Raw genomic sequence first — 10,293 nt, forward strand, 5'->3', positions numbered from 1 at the left:
CAGAAAACGGTGGAGCAGAAAGAGAGAGAGTTTCTCATGAACTCTCCTTTTAAAGCCCTCTGAACCATGCACACTGTTCCAAGCATGGATCAATGCATTCACAAGATGCAGTCTTACAATCCAATCACCACTCGAAGGTTCTACCTTTCAACTACCATAGTAGGATTTTCCACTCTTAACACTTATGATGGGGATTAAGCTTTGTTGAGTTTGGGGGGGAACATTCAATCCACTGTAACATACAATTTAATAATTTAAACTGGACAATTTAATGGTTTTAGCATATATGCAGAGTTGTTAAAGCATCACCATAATCAATTTTGGAACATTTTTATCATCTCAAAAACAAGGAACCCGCTACCCATTAGAAATTATTCTCTATTTCCCTGCAACCTCTCAGCTGTAGGCAACCACTAACCTACTTTCTAGATGTATAGATTTGCATATTATGAACCTTTATACTAATGGAGTCATAAAATATGTGGTCTTTTGCGACTAGCTTTTTTCACTTAGCATAATGTTTTCAACATTTTTCCCTGATGAATCATGCACCAGTAATTCGTTCCTTTTTAATGCTAATAATATTCCATTTTATGGTGTGGTAGACAGAATAATGACCAATGCTTATTTAGAAGTATGCTGTTTGATTTCCATGTATGTGTTAATTTCCCAAATTTCCTATTGTGATTGATTTCCAGTTTAATTTTATTGTGCTTGGAGAACATGGTTTGAATATGGTTTGTCCTCACCTAAACTCATTTTGAGGATTGGACCCCAATGTAGTTGTGTTGGAAGATGATGCCTATAAGAGGTGATTAGGTCATTCAGAGGGATTAATGCCTTTCTCTTGGAAGTGAGTTCTCACTCTCGCAGGACTTGTTTAATTACCACTAGAGCAGGTTGTTGAAAGCAAGGCTGCTTCTCCTATCTGGTCTCGTTTTTGCATGTGCTTGCTTCACCTTCTGCTTTTCCACCATGCTGTGAAGCAGCATGAGCACCTCGCCAGAGGCCAAGCAGATGCTGACACCAGGCTCTTGGACTTCCCAGCCTCTAGAACCATGAGCCACAATAATCCTCTTTTTGTAAATTATCTAACCTCAAGTGTTCTGTTATAGTAACAGAAAATGAACTAAGACAGAAAATTAGTACTGAAAAGTGGAATTGTTATCATCATACCTGAAAATGTGGAAGTGGCTTTGGAACTGGGTAATGGGTGGTGGCTGAAAGAATTTGGAAGAGCAGGACAGAAAAAGCCTGTATTGTCATGAATGAAGCATTCAGCGTGATTTTGATGAGCGCTCAGAAGACAAGAAGGATGAAGGCAAGTCCAAACAAAAAAGGGAAAGACATTACTTAAGTGGTCATGACCAGAATGTTGATAGAAATGTGAACAGGAAAAGCCATTCTAATGAGGTTTCAGATGGAACTGAGAAACAAGGTATTGGAAACTGGAATACAGGCCATGTTTATTCTAAAGTAACAAAGAACTTGGCTGAATTGTGTCCATGCTCTAGGATTTTATGGAAAGAGGAACTTCAGAGTGACAAACTACAATTTCTGGAAGAAACATCTACTATAAGAAGAATAGTGCTAGAGATGCTGTACAGTTACTTTTGGCTGCTTACAGTAAGTTACAGGAGCAAAGAAATGATTTAAAAATAATTTATAACTAAAAAGGAAGCAGAGCATTAAAAATTTGGGAGTTTTGCAGCCTAGTCATGTAAAGAACAAAAAAGCACGCAAGGATATGGTCAAGCAACTGTTTGCTAAGAGAATAGCATGAATAGAAGACAGACAGATGCTAATTATCAAGACAATGGGAAAATGGCCTTGAAGGCATTTCAGAGATCTTTGAGGTTCCCCCTCCCATTACAGGCCCAGAGCTCTGAGGGGGCAGAATTGTTTGGGGGACAGGCCACCATCAAGGGCAGCATCAAGTCTCTGCTCTGGCACAGCAGTCCTTGTCTGCTCCAGCTGTGGCTCAAGTGGCTGTAGGTGCAGCTCAAACCACCACTCTGAAAGGTATAAGCTATAAACCTTGGCAGCACCACACTGTGGCTCAAATGGGCCCAGATGCAGCTTGTGCTGCTGCTCCAGAGAGTGCAAGCAGTAAGTCCTGGCAGTATCCATATAGTGCTAATTTTGCAGGTTTGTAGAATGCGGGAGATAGTGAGGCATGGCTTCCTCCACCTAAATTTCAAAGAATGTCACAGATATCTCACAAGCTCAAGCAAAAACCTGTCATGGGGTGGAGCCACAACATAGACCCTACCAGGACAATTCTTAGTGGAGCCTAGGGAGTAGGACCACTTCAGAGACCCCAGAACTGTTGAGCCTCCAGCAGAATGCAATGCCCACCAGGGAAAGCTACAGGCACCAGTGTGCAACTCCAGCCCATGAAATCAGCCGTGTAGCCTGAACATGCCTATCAAGGCCATGGGGGTGGGGCTGCCTGAAGCTTTGGGAGCCCAGCCCTACCCCAGTGTGTCCAGAATGCTGCTTGTGAGCTTTAAGATTTAATGTCTGCCCTGCTGGGTTTTGGACTTGCTTTGGGCCATGTACTCCTTCCTTTTTGCTTATCTTTCCCTTTTGGTGTGGGAATGTTTATCCTATGCCTCTCCCACCATTGTATCCTAGAAGTAGATAATTTGTTCTGATTTTACAGGTTCATAGCTGGAAGGAGTTTGTCCTGAATCTCAGATGAGACTTCGGACTTTGGACTTTTAGTTGGTGCTAGAATGAGTTAAGACTTTTGGGACTATTGGGATGGAATGATTGTATTTTGCATTGGGAGACAGCCCTAAGTTATGAGGGGTCAGAGGACAGTATGACATAGTTTAAATATGTTTTTTCCCCACCTAAACTTATGTTGAGACTTTGTCCCCAGTGTGGCAGTACTGGGAGTTGGTGGTGACTTTAAGAGGATATTAGATCATTAAGAGGGATTAATGCCCTTCTCAAAGGAGTGAGTTTTCACTCTTGTGGGAATGGGTTAGTTACCACAAGAGTGGGTTGTTAAAAAGCAAGGCTGCCTCTCCTTTTTGGGCTCTTTTTCACACATGCTCACTTCCCCTTTTGCTTTTCAGCCGTATTATGTGTTGGGAAAATATAGGAAAATAGTCAGGCCCTCTCAGATGTTCAGAATCTTGCCGAGCATTTGCTGTGAATAGGTTGTGTGTGAGTGGAGTTAGTGAGCCTGCATGGTGCCGCCACTTTGGCTAGAGTTTACTGCCTCAGGTGGACACTGTGCCATGCGGCCATGCTTTTCCAACCTATGGCTTCCAAGGACCTGTTTGCCCATTACCTAACTCATAGACCTGCATGTGAGGGGTCTGGTGACCCAGCCTGGTGTGTGAAGGGTTTGGGACCCAGTCTGTGAATGGGCATGAAGGGTCTGTGAGCTCCAGACCCAACCCTAGCTCGACAATTGGCCCAGTCAGGGCAGGATTACTGGCAGGTAAAAGAGCCCAATGACTGGCATGGTCATGTAGCTTGACAATTGGCATCACAAACAGGATTAAGAGCTCTACAATTGGCACTGTTGACAGGATACCGACATTAGCTGTAGCCAGGCATTATGAAACAGCATGAGCCCCTCATCAGAGGCTGTGCTGGTATTGGCACTATGCTCTTGGACTTCCTAATCTCCAGAACGTCATGTCAAAATAAACCTCTTTTCTTTATAAATTGCTAGCCTCAGGTATTCTATTATAGCAACAGAAAATGGATTAAGACACATACTTTGTACAACTTTAGTACTTGTAAATTTGCATATGATCTGTCCTGGAGAATGTTCCATGTTCACTTAAGGAGAATGTGTATTTTGCTGTTATTGGGTAGAATGTTGTATAGATGCCTATTAAGTCTCATTGGTTTACAGTGTTGTTCAAACCTTCTGTATGCTTGTTGAGCTTCTGCCTAGTTTTTCTATCCAGTACTGAAAATGGGTCATGAAAGTCTCCAATTTTTATCATTGCTCCCCTCAATTCTGCATGTTTTGCTTTGTGTGTTTTGGGGCTCTGTTGTTAAGTGTGTATATGTTTATAATTATATGAGGGTACTTCGAAAAGTTCATGGAAAAATAGAATTAAAAGATAACATAAATCTTTCTATGAACTTTTTAAAGTAGCCTCATATATTTCCCTGATTAATTGACACTTTAAATCATGATCAAATGTCCCTTTTTATCTTTAATTATTTTTAATTTTGAAGTTGAATTTGTTTCATATTAATATAGTCACTCCAGCTTTCTTATGGTTGCTATTTGCATGATATATATTTTTTCCATCCTTTTTCTTCCAACCTATTTGTGTTTGACTTTAAAGTGTGCCTCCTATAGGCAACATATAGTTGGAACTTATTTTTAATCAATTCTATCAATCTCTGACTTTTGATTATATTCTTTAACCCACTTATACTTAATAGTATTATTAAGATGGCTGAATTTATATCTTCCATTTTACTTTTTGTTTTTTGTATGTCTAATGTCTTTTTTGTTTCTCTATTCCTTCTTTACTGCCTTCTTTTGCATTAAATGAATATTTTGTCACATAACATTTAACTTACTTTATTTCTTCATCTTATATTTTTATTTTCTTAATGGTATTCTACAGAGTACCTTATACATTTTAATTTCAGAATCTAGGTCAGATTTCTACTGTTTTTTCCAATGAGATATAGAAACATTCTTCCTATATATCTCTATTCCTTCTTTCCCCTTTGCTATTACTGTTACACATATTATATCTATATATGTTTAAAACCCAAAAATGTATTGCCATAATTATTACTTCACATAAAGAAATTGATAGAAGAAAGGAGAACAAATATTTATTTATAGAGTTTATTGTATTAACCTTCTAACTTACCATTTCTTGTTCTCTTTATTTGTTCTTGTGGATTCAAGTTTCCTTCTGGTGTCATTTTCTTACTCCAGTTCAGCTTTTCTCCCATCCACCTCCTTTGTGCTGTTGCAGTTAAATATATTACATTTCTATATATTATATTCAACAATATAATATTCTTACATTGTTATATGCAGTTGCTTTTTAACTCAGTTAAGAGAATGAAGAAATATTCATTTGTAATGTCTTTTATAACTGCATAATTACCTTTATAAATGCTCTTTGTTTTTTTATGTGGATTTGAATTTCTATCTGAGTACGTGTGAACTCAGCCCAAGGAACTTCCTTTAGAGTTCTTGTAAGGTGGATTGGCTATCAATGAATTCTCTGTTATTGTTAATGGGAAAACTTTCATTTCTTTTTCAGTTCTGAAATACAGTTTTGCTAGGAATAAGATTCTTTTGGCACTTTGAATATGTCACCCCAGTGCCTTCTGGCCCCCATTCTTCCTTATGAAAAGTCAGCTATTAGTCTTTTTGGGTCTCCTTGTATGTAACAAGATCTTTTTCTCTTGCTGCTTTTAAGATTTTTCTCTTTGTATTTATATTTGGAGATTCTACTATGCTGTGTCTTTGTGTGGATTTCTTTACATTTTTCCTACTTAGAGTTCTTTAATTTTCTTGGATATGTAGATCACCAATTTTCATCAAATTTGGGGAGTTTTCTGTCATTATTTCTTCAGATTTTTTTTCTGCTTTTTTCTCTCTCTCCTCTCTTTCTGGTACTCTCATTATGTGTATTTTGATGCACTTAATGATGTCCCACATTTCTGTGAGGCTCTGTTCTTTTAACTCTCTATTCATTGGGTTGCATAATCTCTAAAGACATAGATTCAACTTCATTGAATCTTTCTTATGTCAGTTCAAATCTATTGTTTAGCTCCTGTAGTGAATTTTTCATTTAAGTTATTATGCTTTAATTTTTTTAAAAAATTTAGTAATTATTAGCATATTCATTATTACAAAACTCCAGAATTTCCATTTAGTTCTTTTTTCTTATTTTTTTCTCTACATGATGAGACATTGTCATTATATTTTCCTTTACTTCTTTAATCATGGTTTATGTTAGTTCTATTAATGTATGTGTAATGACTGTTTTGAAGTCATTGTCTTTTACATCTAACATATGGGCTCTTTCACAGGCATTTTCTGTTGCTTGGGTTTTTTTTCCCCCTTTGTGTATGAGTCACAAACTCATACTTTTTTGTTTCTTCACATGTCTTATATTTTTTGTTGAAATCTGTACATTCTAGAAAATATACTGTAACAACTCTGGATACTGATTTCTACTCTATCTCTGCAGCTTGTTGTTGATATTGTTTGTTTGTATTTTTAGCAATTTGGCTTGACTATTTCAGTAAAGTATATTTTCCCCACAGTGTGAAGCCTCTGATGTCACTCCTTAAAGTGTACATCTTTGGACATGTGTATAGTCATTTGAGATGACAGTAGTTTTAACACAGCTTTCTTTGTTGGTCTCTTTCCCTGGTCTTCCTGTTAAGCTATCTGCTTCTGTTAGTATATCACTCAACTATTAGACTCCACTACTTGCTTGCTGCTTGCTCTATTGTTTTCAAAAATACCCTGGGATATAAGTTGCTCTACAGTATGACCCCATTAAATTTGGGCCATTTTGCAGTCTGAAGGAGACCTCAGGAGATCTCATCTTAGCTGTCTTTTCCCCTGGTTCTCTCTGGTGAGCAAGATGGCCTACAATCTATTTTATTGTCTTCAAGGAGCTACTACTTGCTTAGCACCAAAATTTCCATTGTTCTCCAGAGCACCCTTAGTCTTGAACTCCCCTCTGCCCACAACATTTTCTTCTAAATAAAGTCAGTTCCTTTGGGGAGAGCTTCAGAATTCTTTGTTCTTACATTCCACTTCTCCCTCTGGGCAATATCTCTGAGCCACTACCCTGGAGCTTGGAATGGGAACAGTGGCCCATTTTTCTTGAAGTGACACCCCCGTTCTATGAGCAGGGCTCCAAAAGGGGTGGTAAACACTGGTCTTCTTGGTTTGCTTCTCCTGATGTGAACCTCTGGCCTATGAGTGACCTAGGCCACAGGCAATCAGGGCCCTTGTATCTTCATTCTGCCACACCAAAGGTAGAGCCTTCACCCTATGGGTGGAGGCTGGATGGAGGAAGAGAGCCCCCAAGCTCTTGGCTTCAGTCACCTGAAATTTAGCCTCTGCAAAATGGAGCTGAAGGGGATGAGAAATGCTGAGGATCTGCCCTTCTCAGGGAGGAACAATAACCCTTTCCTGGGAGCCATCAAGAGAGGGAGCCTCATGTTTTTTGGCCATACCTTCCTGTAGTGGGGTTTCCATGCTGAGCTGGCAGAGGCCATGACTGTGGCTCAACTTTGACAGACTCTCACTGTCCTTATCAAGATTTAGTAGATTTTCTTAAATAAATGTTTCTGCATTTGCTGTCTGCTTTTAGGACCATTTCTAGAGACTTTAAATGTTTGTTTATTTATTTTACTTTTTAAAGAGCAGTCACCACTTATGGTTGTTTCATCAGGGAGTGGATCCACAGAGTTCCTCGTGCTGCCATTCCAGAAGTCAATCTCCCCTATAGTGTTTTTTAATTTTCATTCTTAATGAAAAATGGCTCATGATGTTGAACACCTTTCAAAGGCTTATTTATGGTTTTTTAAAAATCTTTTTTTGTTGTTGAGTTGTTTGAGTTTTTATTGTTGATTACTAGCAGTTCTTTAAAGAGCCTGTAAATGAGTACAGTATTAAATATATGTATTATAATATTTTATTATTTAATAAGGACCAAACTTGCTCTGTGTCTTGTTTAGAGTCAGTGTTTATAAATATGTGTTAATAGATTTGACAAAAGATGTCATCCCAGAGCCAGTTAATGTTCTTCATAAATTCAAGGGTCTTCAGAAGAACTTCTGAATTCTCTGTATTCTTTTGATGCAAGAGATGATGTATTTCTAGTGTCCTACCCACAATCTGGTAAGTTTATTTTAATGCATTTTTTTAAATGTAGAAATGCAATAATAAGAAGAAAGATGATCATTCTTACAAAAATGTTTATTTTTCAGAATATTTCCACAGCTTATTCTACTTTACTTTCTCTTAATGGTGACTTTTAATCAATAGAGGTTTTTAATTTAATGAAGTCCAATTATAAATATTTTCTTTAATGGTTAGTGATTTTGTGTATCATGTTTAAGAAATCTTTGCCTTTCTAAAAATCATGAAAATATTCTCCTATGTTTTCTTCTAGATGATTTTTATTTTTAAAATTTAATTCTACAATCATCTTAAATTTTTCTTTGTATGTAAGTGTAAGGTAGGATTTACTATACTCCATATATGAAGTCAATTAAATGAATACCATTCATTGAAAAAATATTCTTTCCTCACTGAATTTCACCTTCATCATGAATCAAGTGTCTGTCTTTTTTTGTACTCTTTATTCTATTCCATTGGTCTATATGTTTAGCCTTGGGCTCAGGCCACATTGTCTTAATTACTGTTACTGTATGGTGAATCTGATAGTATAATTCTACAAATTTGTTCTTTTCTAAGATTTCATTGGCTACTCTGGGGCTTTTGCATTTCCATAGGAATGCTTGTCATTTTACACACACACACACACACACACACACACACACACACACACACACACACACACGCCTGTTGCAATTTTGATCAAACTGAATTGACTTTGTAGATCAATAGGAGAATCTTGACATTTTAATAATATTGAGTTGTCTGATTAATGAACATGATATATTTCTCTCTTTATTTAGGTCTTTAACTGGTCTTGGCAATACTTTGTAGTTTCAGTGTATTGCATATCTTTTATTAGATTTATTTCTAAAGACTAGATTTTTTTCATATTATTATAAGTGGGGTTGTTTTTCCAATTTTATTTAATTGGTTGCTGCTAGAATACAAAAATACAGTTCATTTTCATGTATTGCCCTCATAATTCAGCAGCCAATCTCAATTTACATGTTTATTCTAATGATTTGTGGATTCTTTGGGATTTTCTATGTAACTGACATCATAAATTTCATTTCCGCCACTGTCAGGGGTATCTTTCTTCAATTATTTCTCCCACCGTAGATTGATAGTTTTTTGTGCTTGGTTAAAATGCTGATTGTTTCCTTCTTGTGTACATTTCCTTTGATGGCTAGACAAACAAACAAAGATTCAACTGTAGTTCACTGAAATAATTGGCACTTTGTGGCCATATCAAATTGAATTGAATATATTACAATATGGGCCAGCCCCGTGGCACACTCGGGAGAGTGCGGCGCTGGGAGCTCAGCGACGCTCCCACCCGGGTTCGGATCCTATATAGGAATGGCTTGTGCGCTCACTGGCTGAGCGCGGCGCGGGTGACACCACACCAAGGGTTGCGATCCCCTTACCGGTCACGAAAACGGCAAAAAAAAAAGAAAATATTACAATATTAGTCACAAAAGCTAAGAATGACTCAGGTAAGAGTTTATTTATTTCAACTTAAAACTTCTTGTTTATATACAAGTTCAAGATATCACTTCTCTGGCTTGTGTGACTTAATTCCCATGTTATCTTTTTTGGGCTGGCTGGTTAGCTCACTTTTTGATTAGAGCATGGTGCTGATAATACCAAGGTCAAGGGTTCAGATCTCCGTATGGGCAAGCTGCCAAAAAAAAAAAAAAAAAAAAGAAAAAAAAAAAAAAAAAAAGAAAAAAAAAAAAAAAAAAAGAAAAAAAAAAAAAAAAAAAGAAAAAAAAAAAAAAAAAAAGAAAAAAAAAAAAAAAAAAAAAAGAAAGAAAGAAAAGAAAAAAGACTTCATGTTATCTTTTCCAAAGTACTTCTTGTAAGGTTTGTTTGTCTTCAGTCATAGATTTAACTGCCAATTCCTAGAAAAAAATTTTATTGCTCCTTTCTTAGTCTATTCCTCCTCTTTCCTGAAATGCAATACTAGCTACTTCCTCTACTTAAAAAAAAAATCATATGTTAATATTAATAAGAAGAAATTCAACTTTTCTAATTATTTCCACAGTGAGGTACTTCATTATTGCCACTAAAAGCCTTTAGGCTAAAGAATCTGATTAATTTTAGTGCCTTAATACAATAATTACATTCTAATAGCTTGGTAGCTTTGTACGTAAGCAATCTTGAGGGTCAAGTTGGAGGAAATATTATGTAATATATGTTGGCAGTAAAACTGAGATAAAATCATTTTCACAGTCGACTTTGGCTCAGTTATGGTTTAGAAATTACTCTTGTGAAGAACTGCACATCGCATATATATGTATGTTCCCCTAGTTGGAATGCCAGCTTAATTGTTTTAAGATTACTTTGCCACTGAACTATCAAGGACCATACTTGCTCTGTGCCTGTCTAGAGTCAGTGTTTAGTAAATACTT

The sequence above is a fragment of the Galeopterus variegatus genome, unplaced genomic scaffold, assembly GCF_000696425.1.
Source record: "Galeopterus variegatus unplaced genomic scaffold, G_variegatus-3.0.2 Scaffold2922, whole genome shotgun sequence".
Classification (NCBI taxonomy): Eukaryota; Metazoa; Chordata; class Mammalia; order Dermoptera; family Cynocephalidae; genus Galeopterus; species Galeopterus variegatus.